The following is a 10,933-nucleotide window of genomic DNA, read 5'->3' on the forward strand; positions in this document are numbered from 1 at the left end:
TGAATTCAAAGTGTACTGTCTGGGGTACAAGGATAGCCAAGATCTTGCTGTAGGGTCTACTGCTCCACTTGGTACACTGGAGTTGAGGATCGGAACCCGTGGGTCCCTCCCCAGTGCTGCTGTGTGATCCTCTGTGCTGTAACTTTACTGCAAGTTAACCCCAGCCTCTTAAGACTCAGTACAGATGGTCCCCTCCTACTTCTCTAAGAACATCCCTGGATGGACTGTTAATCACCCTGACTGAGGTCACCACGGCACACTCAAGTTCAAGCCACGGGGGAATGACAAACTCTCCAAACTAAGAATGGCGTACTGAGAAACCAAACCTTGTATTAGAAGTGAGTCAGGAACACTGCCCCATTGTGATACCAATCTGCTAAGTGTCTAAACTTAAACCGCAGGTGCTGACCCTACACTGAGTTTAGGTAACTGTGAATATCACAAAAATTATGATGTCAATAAAGAGTTCTAAACACACCACAACCCAAATGATTTCATAAGCAAATGCATAATGAATCTGGGAGCACTCTCTCATGTTGCTTCTCACAATGTCCCTGCGGTCTCAGCTCCGAGCACATAGCCTGTGCACTCTGTGTACATCATCACTCCATGCAGACCCAGTGGATGCTGCCTGACACCTCAGAGCAGGTCAAGATTCTGCCACAAATCCAAATGAGCTCGTCTACTCTCAGAGAAACAGTGATTTCATCCCAGAAAAACAAAGACTTTTAATATTTTTCTCCAACCATTGCTCAGCCAGCCAGTATCAAATTCCTCTATCTCTGTGCTAGCATGCTTCCTTAAATTGTTGTTTGTATTGCTGGCTTCCTTTAAAAGTCATTCAATGCAGTTTGGCTTGGGCTTAAGGACAGGATTTCCAACCATTTCTGAAATGGCCTTAACATACGTTTGTCACTTTGTGCTATGCATTTATGCAAATTGCACCCTCAGCGTTGACGTTTGTAAAACCCAAACATCTACCGACTTTGAGAAACGTTGAAGGTGCTGTACATCCCACAGTATCAAATATTCAGCCAAGATTCCATTCTTGAATACAAGCATGCCTATCTCATTAGTACGCAAATTTGCTTCTGTCTTTGATAAATGGTATGTATGGCAAGATTGTCTTACATGGGCATACTCGCACACAAATAAATAAGTAAATAAATGCAAAAATAGAAAATTAATGTCTTCCTAATTGATTATTCAACAAATGTTTGATTTGTGTACTGTTTTCCACATCTGTGCACCTGGGGTTTCATAAGCATCTCTCAGAGAGGGTGTGACAGCATAACAGCTTAAGAAGCCTGCTCTAGGGGCAGGGACGAGGCTTCCTCAGTAAAGCATCTGCTGTGCAAGCGTGAGGACCTGAGTTTACATCCCCAGGCCCCACATGGAAAGCTAAACATGATGGCCGACACCTGCAATCCTCTCCCAAAACCCGACGAAAGAGAACAAGCAGGCTGACGAAGCCACACAGAGCAGACAGTGAGCAGCGTTCCTTAAAGGCCTGTTTCGGTTCCTGCACCAGGGTTCCGACCTGACTTTCCTCCACGATGGACTGCGATCAAGACGTATAAGCCAAATAAACCCTTTCCTCCCCCAGTCGCTTTGGTCACAACAATAGAAAGAAAACTAGGACATCGAGTGAAGGTGGAAGAAGAGAACCAATGCCACAAAGTTGTCCTTCGACCCTCACATACCTGCTGTGGCATGCACACCCATACTCACCATCTTACACACATGTGCACACACATGAGCACACACACACATGCGTGCACACACGTGTGCACAAATAAATGCAATTTTTTTCAAAAACAGAGGTGGCTAAATATTTGGCTTTTTTTTTTTTTGCCCTCTCCTCCGATCTCAAGAGTGACGTGTCTTAACGTGGAGTTTGCAGCCTGGACCGTCAACTTGGTACTTGGATTTTAACACGGTTTCCAAGAAGTCTTAAAATTGTATAAATATTCTTTGTGTGTGTGTGTGTGTGTGAGAGAGAGAGAGACAGAGACAGAGACAGAGACAGAGACAGAGACAGAGAGAGACAGGCAGGCAGGCAGACAGAGACAGAGACAGAGACAGAGACAGACAGGCAGGCAGTCAGAGACAGAGACAGAGACAGACAGGCAGGCAGTCAGAGACAGACTCAGCCTCAGCCTCAGCCTCAGACTCAGACTCAGAGAGAGTCAGGGAGTCTCCTTGGGAGAAAATCCTGTTGTGATGTGAGAATCTAGTGACTGCTGGGAACCTCATCGAATGTTAGAAGTGACAGGGCAAAAATAACGATAAGATTTTTCAGGACCTGTGGGTTGTACAATCTACAGATTTAAGAGACTCAGTGACTTCCAAGCAAAATAAAATAGAGTTCGTGTTTGGAAAATTCACTACAAAAACCACTTGGTTTCGGAGGGGAAACCAGGAAGGGGAATAACATTTGAAATGTAAATAAGTAAAATAAATAATAATAATAATAATAATAATAATAATAATAATAATAATAAACCACTCGGGAGTGAAAACTCCTCAACAGCTTTAGGAAACCCTAGACTACCTTCCAAAAGGAGGCTGACAGTTGGCTTTTGACAACTGTCAAGAAAGGGTCTGTGGAAGGTAGTCCATCTCATGGAAATTTATGGAGAATCTAGAATTCTTTCCATAACAGCAAAAAAAAAAATACCACCCGAGAACAATATTGGTTCCTGTTCTTAATCTGTGGCCCTTACAATGTTCTGAGCCTTGAAAACCCCATGGTGATCGATTACACTTAAAGTGTGATAAGCCAGGTAATGAATTCATCAGACTGGTGACTGGAAAAATTAAAAAAAAAAAATAAGGCATTTCTGTGAAATGAAGTTGGCTAAAGGGGAAGGAAGGTTGTCCATGCACGGTTGGAAGTGGTGCCAAAACCCAACCAAACCTACAGTTAAATGTATCTCACCACGACAGAGTTTGCTGGTAGAAAACACTGTCCTTGGGGTGTCACCTCCTCTCATCTCTCCCTGTACTGGGACCACTTCTTTATCCCTTTTCTGGAGGGACTGTACTGGCTGGCTTTGTGTATCAACTCGACACAAACTAGAGTCATCCGAAAGGAGGAACCCTCAACTGAGAAGAAGCTTCCATAAGGTCTGTTCATTCCTTAGATGATGAACAGCAGTGTGGAAGTGAAGCCCAATAAACCCTTTCCTCCCCAACTTGCCGTTGTTGGTCACGGTGGTCTATCGCAGCAGTAGAAAATCTAAGACAAGTTGGTACCAGGACCTGACAATGTTGGCGCAGGTTATGGAAGGACTTTGGGACTTCAGGCTAGAGCAGCTAATTGAGTGTTGAGAGCTCAGTGGGCTGTTCTGTAGCTGCTCAGGAGATAAAACTGTTGAGAGAAGTGCAGAAGATGGAGGTCTGGCTTGTGAAGCCTCAGAGGGAAGTTTAAAGACCCTACTGGGGCCATTTGTTGTTTTGCATTGAGATTCTGTCATTCTTCAGCTGGGGCTGAAGTAATCAGCTTGTGATTAACAGGAGATGGGCAACATTGAAGAGAAACCCTTGTGTTACTGGGACAATCGATGGTGGTCAGTTAGTTAAGAGGTTAGAACTGATTGAGAAGAGGTCAGCGTCACTGAGCTGGAATCCTCTGGGAAGTGTTTGTTCAGGATCAGTAAGTACAAGGTATATTCCAGAAGTGGCTGAGGTTGTATGTCGTCTTGACACACACTAGAGTTTTCTGAAAGGAGGGACCCTTAATTGAGAAAATGCTTCCATGAGAACGTGGGATATTTTCTTCTCCATGGCTGCCTTGTCTGGCCTCCGTGGGAGAAGAGGAAGCACCTAGCTTCACAGAGACTTGATTTGCCAGGGTCGGGGAATACCCAGGGGTCCCCTGCTCGCTCAGAGGAGAAGGGAAGGGAGATGGGGTAAGAATTGTGGGAGGGGTGGCCAGGAGAGGGGCAGTGAGTGTGATGGAAAGTGAATAAGATGATGGTGGTGGTGGTGGTGGTGGTGGTGGTGGTGGTGGTGATTATAAAAGCCAATATTGCTAAGCTTAAAAACAAAAGATCTGCTGTAAAGCATTTTCTTAATTAGTGACCAATAGGGGAGGGTCCAGCCCCATTGTGGGTAGTTCCATCCCTGGGTTTTATAAGAAAGCAGGCTGAGCAAGCCATGAGGAGCAAGCTGGTAAGCAGCATCCCCCTATGGTTTCTGCACCAGCTGCCCTGTTTGAGTTCCTGTCCTGACTTCCATTGGTGATGGAAATGTAAGTCAAATAAACCCTTTCCTCCCCAACTTGCTCTTTGGTCACAGTGTTCATCACAGCAATAGGAATCCCGAGTAGGGCAAGCAACAATACCAGGAGCCTGATGAAACCTTGTAGAGTGAGCTTTTTATCTCAGAGAACTGGAATGTGGGTGATCCTGGAAAGGAACCTGCCTAGCTAGGATGATGAAGACGTTCAGAACAAAGGCTATTTGACAATTAGGAATTCAATATTTTAATGCTATATATCTTGACATAACCAGTACATACAAACTGAATAGAAGCCCTTCTTATAGCCCTCCCTCCCCAGAGTCTCAACTCTCTTCCTCTGCTCTGCCTGTCCCCGACCTCATTCTTCTCCTTGCAATTTTAAACCTCACAATAGACTAGCTTCCTTGTATGGTTCTACTGGGAATATTCCTTAACATAAACTCATTCCTTTCTCAGAACCTGGCTCTCAGTTCCCTTGAGACAATTAGAAAGGGGCTGCATATATAGTTTCTTTCTTGCAAACCGTTCGTTTCTGATTTGACAGTATTATCCTGGCAAACCAAAAGTATGTTTTATAAAGCGAAAATAAGAAGCCTTTGCTGTTCAGATTCAAATTAACTTTCCTTCAAATGGCAAAGTCTAGTGTGGTGCATGCCTGTACACTCACACTCAAGCTGAGGCAGTAGGATCAGGAGTTCAAAGTCATCCTTAGCTATCTAGCAAGTTTGAAGCTAGCCCTGGCTATATGAAATTCTGTCTCAAAAAAAAAAAAAGAAAAAAGAAAGAAAGAAAGAAAAAGAAGAATAATGAAAGAGAGGAAACATGACAATCTCTTTAGAAACATTTTATATTAGTTTTGGGTAACTTTTTTCTTTTTACATAATTTATATAATATAAAAATCTGACAGTACAAATAAAATCACCTATCACCCCTCCTCACAGCCCACATACTGTCTGGGTCTTCTGTCTGTATGAAGGTATATAATGTAAAATGTAGCATTCACTTTATAAATAAATCTTTTCAAGATGAACTTACATCTGCAACCGAAATGCAGTCTGATTTAGCAAAAGCAGCAACTCATCCTTCCCAAAGCGTCATTTTGGAGCCAGTGAACCCAGCGTGAACTGTCGCTGAGGTGCTCTGACGTTGAGTGGAAAGATTCACAGTAGGACAGATGGACACGGTTCGAGTTACGTTCATAAACAAACCACATCACGAGCTCAGCCCAAAGACTTCATTTTTAAATCCTGGGGCCAGCACTACATTTGAATTCAAGTTCAATAACATCTTTAGATCAACTTAAGCTGACAAATTCCGTAGAGGAAAGTGGAATGGAGCCATTTGATGGGAATTATGCTGTGCAGAGGCTTGTCACTCCAGATATTTCACTTTTACATCCAATTTTTTCCCAATTAATTTAAAGGTAACTGCCATGTGCCAGGTAGTCAGGCCATTTGTCACCATTATTCATTTATTTTTATGCAGGTCTGTCACTTACAAGGACATAATTCTTAAGGGAACATAATTGCTCCAAACTTATCAACTTGGTTAGAAAAAACTTTGTGAAATCTTCCCCGGAAGAAAGCTAAAGGGTTTAGGACAGAGCTCACCAGGGATTGGGGACCGGCATGCACTGTTGGGCCTTTCTGGTCCTTTCTTGTCTGATGTGCTCCTTACCCTGGGTCCAAGGACCATCACCCCTATGGAATATCATTCAAAGCATGATGGAGTTGATGACAAAACTCACTGGTGGGGTGTGGCCTGTGGAGACAGAGAAGGAGTGCTCTGAACCCTGTGGGCTGAGCTACACATCATGTAATGGAAAAACACACATCCATTCCCAGATCCTGTAGCTATTCTTGTCACACTTATGAGCTGACAAGGGTAAGAACCACAGACTCGAGAGTCTAAAAAGCTTGAAGTGGGAAGGGACTTTAGAACCCATGATATCTATACAGCACTACCATGTTATGGTATGTCAATGCCATGACATTAGAGAGTCATAGAGGTCACCCAGGAAGACAACCCTGGGATAGAAAAGCTCCTAGAGTCGTCTGCTCATGACCTACCCCAGGGTGCTCTTAGCACCACGTGTGTGCAGTACAAGGCGCAGAACGCTTGGGAAGGTTGTCCACCATGGGCTCCTAAAGTTCTGCAGTTGTATTTACAGTGGAAAGCAGCTCCTATCCAGGAAAGTTACTCCTGCTTTCCACTCAAAACCCACTCTTTCTAAACAATGGTTAAAAGACATGAAGTTGGTGGGAAAAATTAAAGGTAAAATTATATCTAAGTGAAAGCATGACCATGAGAGGCTGAAGAGATGACTCGCAGGTCTGGAGCACTTGATGCCCTTGAAGGAGACACAAGGCTGCTTCCCATGTTTGGTGGCTTTCAACCATCTGCAACTCCAAACCTCCAGGAGGCTTCTTCTGGCCTCTGCAGATACCAAAACACTGACACCCACAGACACATGAGGGAGGGAGTTAAAAATAAAGTAAATCTTTAAAAGAAACATAAAAACTATGACCAACTATGACCAACCTAGTTTCAGTTTTCAGTTTAAAAAAATGTATTTTTTCCCATCACAAGTTTTGCATCAAACTCACATGGAGTAAGTTTGTTTGAGCATATTGTTTTTTTTTAAATTAGCATCCTATTTTGAGATCCTTGACATAATAGATTTTGCAGATACTAATTCTCCTTACATTCTCTAAAGCCATCAAGACCACAGCCACCCTACTTCCTTCCAAGTCCTCTTCCTTCCGTGCAACCAGTGTTCTCCTGGTCCTTTTACTGACACCCCTTAGCGTGCCCTGTTCTTATTTTTTTTCCATTCCACATATTTATTTATTTATTTATTTATTTATTTATTTATTTATTTATTTATTAACTTGAGTATTTCTTATTTACATTTCGAATGTTATTCCCTTTCCCAGTTTCCGGGCAAACATCCCCCTAACCCTTCCCCTTCCCCCTCTATATGGGTGTTCCCCTCCCCATCCTCCCCCCAATACTGCCCTCCCCCCAACAATTACGTTCACTCGGGGTTCAGCCTTGGCAGAACCCAGGGCTTCCCCTTCCACTGGTGCTCTTACTAGGCTATTCATTGCTACCTATGAGGTCAGAGTCCAGGGTCAGTCCATGTATAGTCTTTGGGTAGTGGCTTGGTCCCTGGAAGCTCCCGTTGGTTGGCATTGTTGTTCATATGGGGTCTCGAACCCCTTCAAGCTCTTTCAGTCCTTTCTCTGATTCCTTCACCTTGTTCTTATTTTTAAGTTATGATTAATCAAAACTTCTGTAATCAGTCAGGTGTGGTGGCACATGCTCGTAATCCTAGCACTTGGGAGTTTGAGGCAGGGGTTAGGTTACATGGTGAGTTTTAGGCTAGCTTGGCTATATACATCAAGACCCTATCTCGAAAAATTAAACACTGTTTTTTGTTTGCTTGTTTTTGTTTTTTGGGTGTTTTTTTGTTTGTTTGTGACAGGGTTTCTCTGTGTAACAGCCCTGGCTGTCCTGGAACTCACTTTGCAGACCAGACAGGCCTCAAACTCACACAGACTTGCCTGCCTCTGCTTTTTGAGTGCTGGGGATAAAGGTACGCACCACTATGCCCAGAGAACAAAACTATTTTTAATATCTACAATCTGTCAGGCTTGTCTGCAATATCAGTACCCAGGAAGCTGGAGTGTTGCAGTTTGTTGCAGTTTCCTCTCCAACCCGAATCGGCCAGTACAAAGAAAACGCAACTCAATTAATATGAAAACAATCTAGCGAAAACAATCTAGCGTCTAGATTGGGCAGATCCACCCTACACTGTCCTATTCCTAGCTCCCAAATCCCTCATCCCTGCACCTTTTATTTGACAGGTCTCCAGCTTCTTCTTCTCCCATGACAACTCTCTCCTCGCGCCTTTCCTTTCTCCTCCCCTGACTCCTCCCCCTCCTGACTCCTCCTCCTGACTCCTCCCCCTCCTGACTCCTCCCCTCTGCCCAAATCTCGAGCTCTTGCCTTTATTTTACAAATTCAGAGAGAACTCCAAGGCAAACCACAACAGCTGGAGCAAGATCATTTTTCAAAGCTCTCTTCAGCTACATACCAAGTTCATAAACCAGCCCGGGCTACAGATTGTGTCTCAACAAAGACCAAAAACGTTTGACTGCAGCCTCCCTCCTTCCTTCCTGCATTCTCTTTCTTCCGTGTGTCCAGTTTTCTCCTGGTTCTTATGCTGACATCCCTCACTGCTCGCCCTTTCTCTCCCCCTCCCCCTCCCCACCTCCTAGTCTTTTTCTGATTGGTTTCTCACTTGACCACTGTCACTCAAAGACTCCCCATATTCCTCTAATTAAAAAGTTAGGGTTTAATGGATTCAAAACAGCACGAACATGCTTCCTTCTTTGTCGGCTCTACAAACGCCATCTTTGTGTTTATTCTAGCTTCTTGGACAGAGCGGAAGCAGATGAGAAAGTTCAAAGGCATTGGGATAACTAGATACGAACAACTTCAGTATGTTTGAGTTATAAATATCATGTCTGTCATCTGGAGAAATGTGGCCTAGAGCATACTGCATACATCCCATTTGGGTCTCAGTTTCTCCCCTATAAATTAGACAAAACAACATATACCTTTTAGATTTACCATATAAATCCCAATGGTGAGTACTTGTGGGCATGCAATAAAATCCTTATTACTGTTACTTTCACACCCACTTGCCTCATATTTTATAGTCTATTTCTCCCAAGTCATTTCTTCAATTGTCTCATATACCTCAGTGGTTTCCAATAGTTTACTGTATCAATGCCCCCAATCGTCCATATTTACAAATGTTCAGGTTCCAATCCCAGTCCCTTCTTCCTTCTCCCTCACTGCTTCCAAATGAATACTATTTTCCAAGCAAACATGAAATATTAGGATCTGCAAAGCATACCGTATACTCTTTACAACTTGAGATTTGCCTTGAAGTCTGTGTGTGTAATGAGGCTTGTCATCCTCTAAGCTGGACCTTTTCTTTTGTTCTTGCTTTCCCCTCAGGTTAGTCATATTCTGCCCAGTGTGCAATGTTTTATGCATAACTGATCCTTCTTGTTTGTGGACTGTAACCTTCAGGGGGAGCAGCTAGCTTCTTCTTTGTGCTATTTCTCTGCTAAGCTAATATGTATGTATTAATAACAAAAACAAAACGTTCCCTTGGAGAATTTTCATTGTCGTAGCCTCTTAAAAAGAAGTGGAAATACGATGGTGGGCGAGTTAACTTTTTGTTAACTTGTCACAAGCTCAAGTCATCTGGGAAGCAGGAATCTCAATGGAGAAAATACCTCTATCAGACTGGCCTGGAGGCAAGTCTTGGGGTGTTTTCTTGATTGAAAGTTCGTATGTGTGGGCCCAGCCTACTGTAGGCAGTGCCACCCTGGGAAAATGCCCCTGGGGAGCCCAGCAAACCATGGAGAAGCAGGCAGGATGCAGCATTCTCTGTGGACTCCACTTCTGTTCTTCCCTCCCAGGTTCATATCTGGGTCGTGTCTTGAGCTCCTGACTTAACTTTTCTTGGTGATTGACTACATCTTGTAGTGTAAAAGAAAGCCTTTCCTCCCCAGGCTGGTTTTGGTCAGTGTTTTATCACAGCCACCGAAGTCAGACTAGAACAGATGGGGCTGGGGCTGGGGCTAGGGCTGGGGGTGTTCATACAGCACTGCTCAAGCGGTGCTGGATGTCCACCTGGTTGACACAGCCATCCTAGAGATTGACCAGGTAAGACTTTAAGCTTGTTATCAATTGCAATCAACCTCTTGGGAAACCCGCTACCAATCTTCCAAGCTTGACCGTAGTCCTGTTCTTCCCCAGAGCTATTTTCCTAACCTTCCAGTCTCCTCTAAGCCAGAGTAAACAAGAGATTCTGTTTTAAGCCCACAATTGGACACTTAAGAAATGTGTGTGCACGTGCGCATTTCTGTGTTAGTATTTGATTATTTTCTTGAAGTTTCTCTCAATCAAAACCCAAGTCCAGAGTTTTAGAGGCATTCTCTTAAAGCAGTACCTAGCATAATTTTTCATATAGTGTAAATTCAGTATATAAGCTTTAAAAGAAAAAAAAATAGTCTTGCACAGACTGGTATTGAACTCCCAGCTCTTCAAGTGCTGTGATTACATGGGCATGACACCATGGCCTGGCTAAGAGTTGACCACAGGTCACTATTGCAAAGCTTGATGTTGGTGAAGTGTGACAGAAAAAAGATGGGAGAGATACAAAATAACACAACACTTGGGGGCTTAACTCTCCAACAGGAAAACTATATACATCTTTGAGGCCAGACATCACACAGATTTAAGTTTTATCAACAGGTTCTGTGCAATGTAGATATTGTTTTACTTTGTACTTATTGATACTGTGTCAAATCAAAAATGCAAGAATTAAGGAATCAAAAATATTAGCTCCACTATTCTACCACACTAGATTATAGTTCACGTTTAAAACATTTTCAACTGAGCTTTGCAATTGGTTACTGCACGGTGTGCAATTATGTGATTATTCATCTCACTCACGTAAAATCTCATTACTGAGAGAAAATTTGTTTTTACTGAGACAAAAGAGTAAAGGTGGATCTTTGGAAACTACCCAACTTTTTGTACATGAAAATCGAGGCGCATAAGTCTCCCAAGAGCCAGGAACTAATGAAAACACCTCCTTTC

This window comes from Rattus norvegicus, chromosome 8 (assembly GCF_021556685.1).
Source record: "Rattus norvegicus strain SHRSP/BbbUtx chromosome 8, alternate assembly SHRSP_T2T, whole genome shotgun sequence".
Taxonomy (NCBI): Eukaryota; Metazoa; Chordata; class Mammalia; order Rodentia; family Muridae; genus Rattus; species Rattus norvegicus.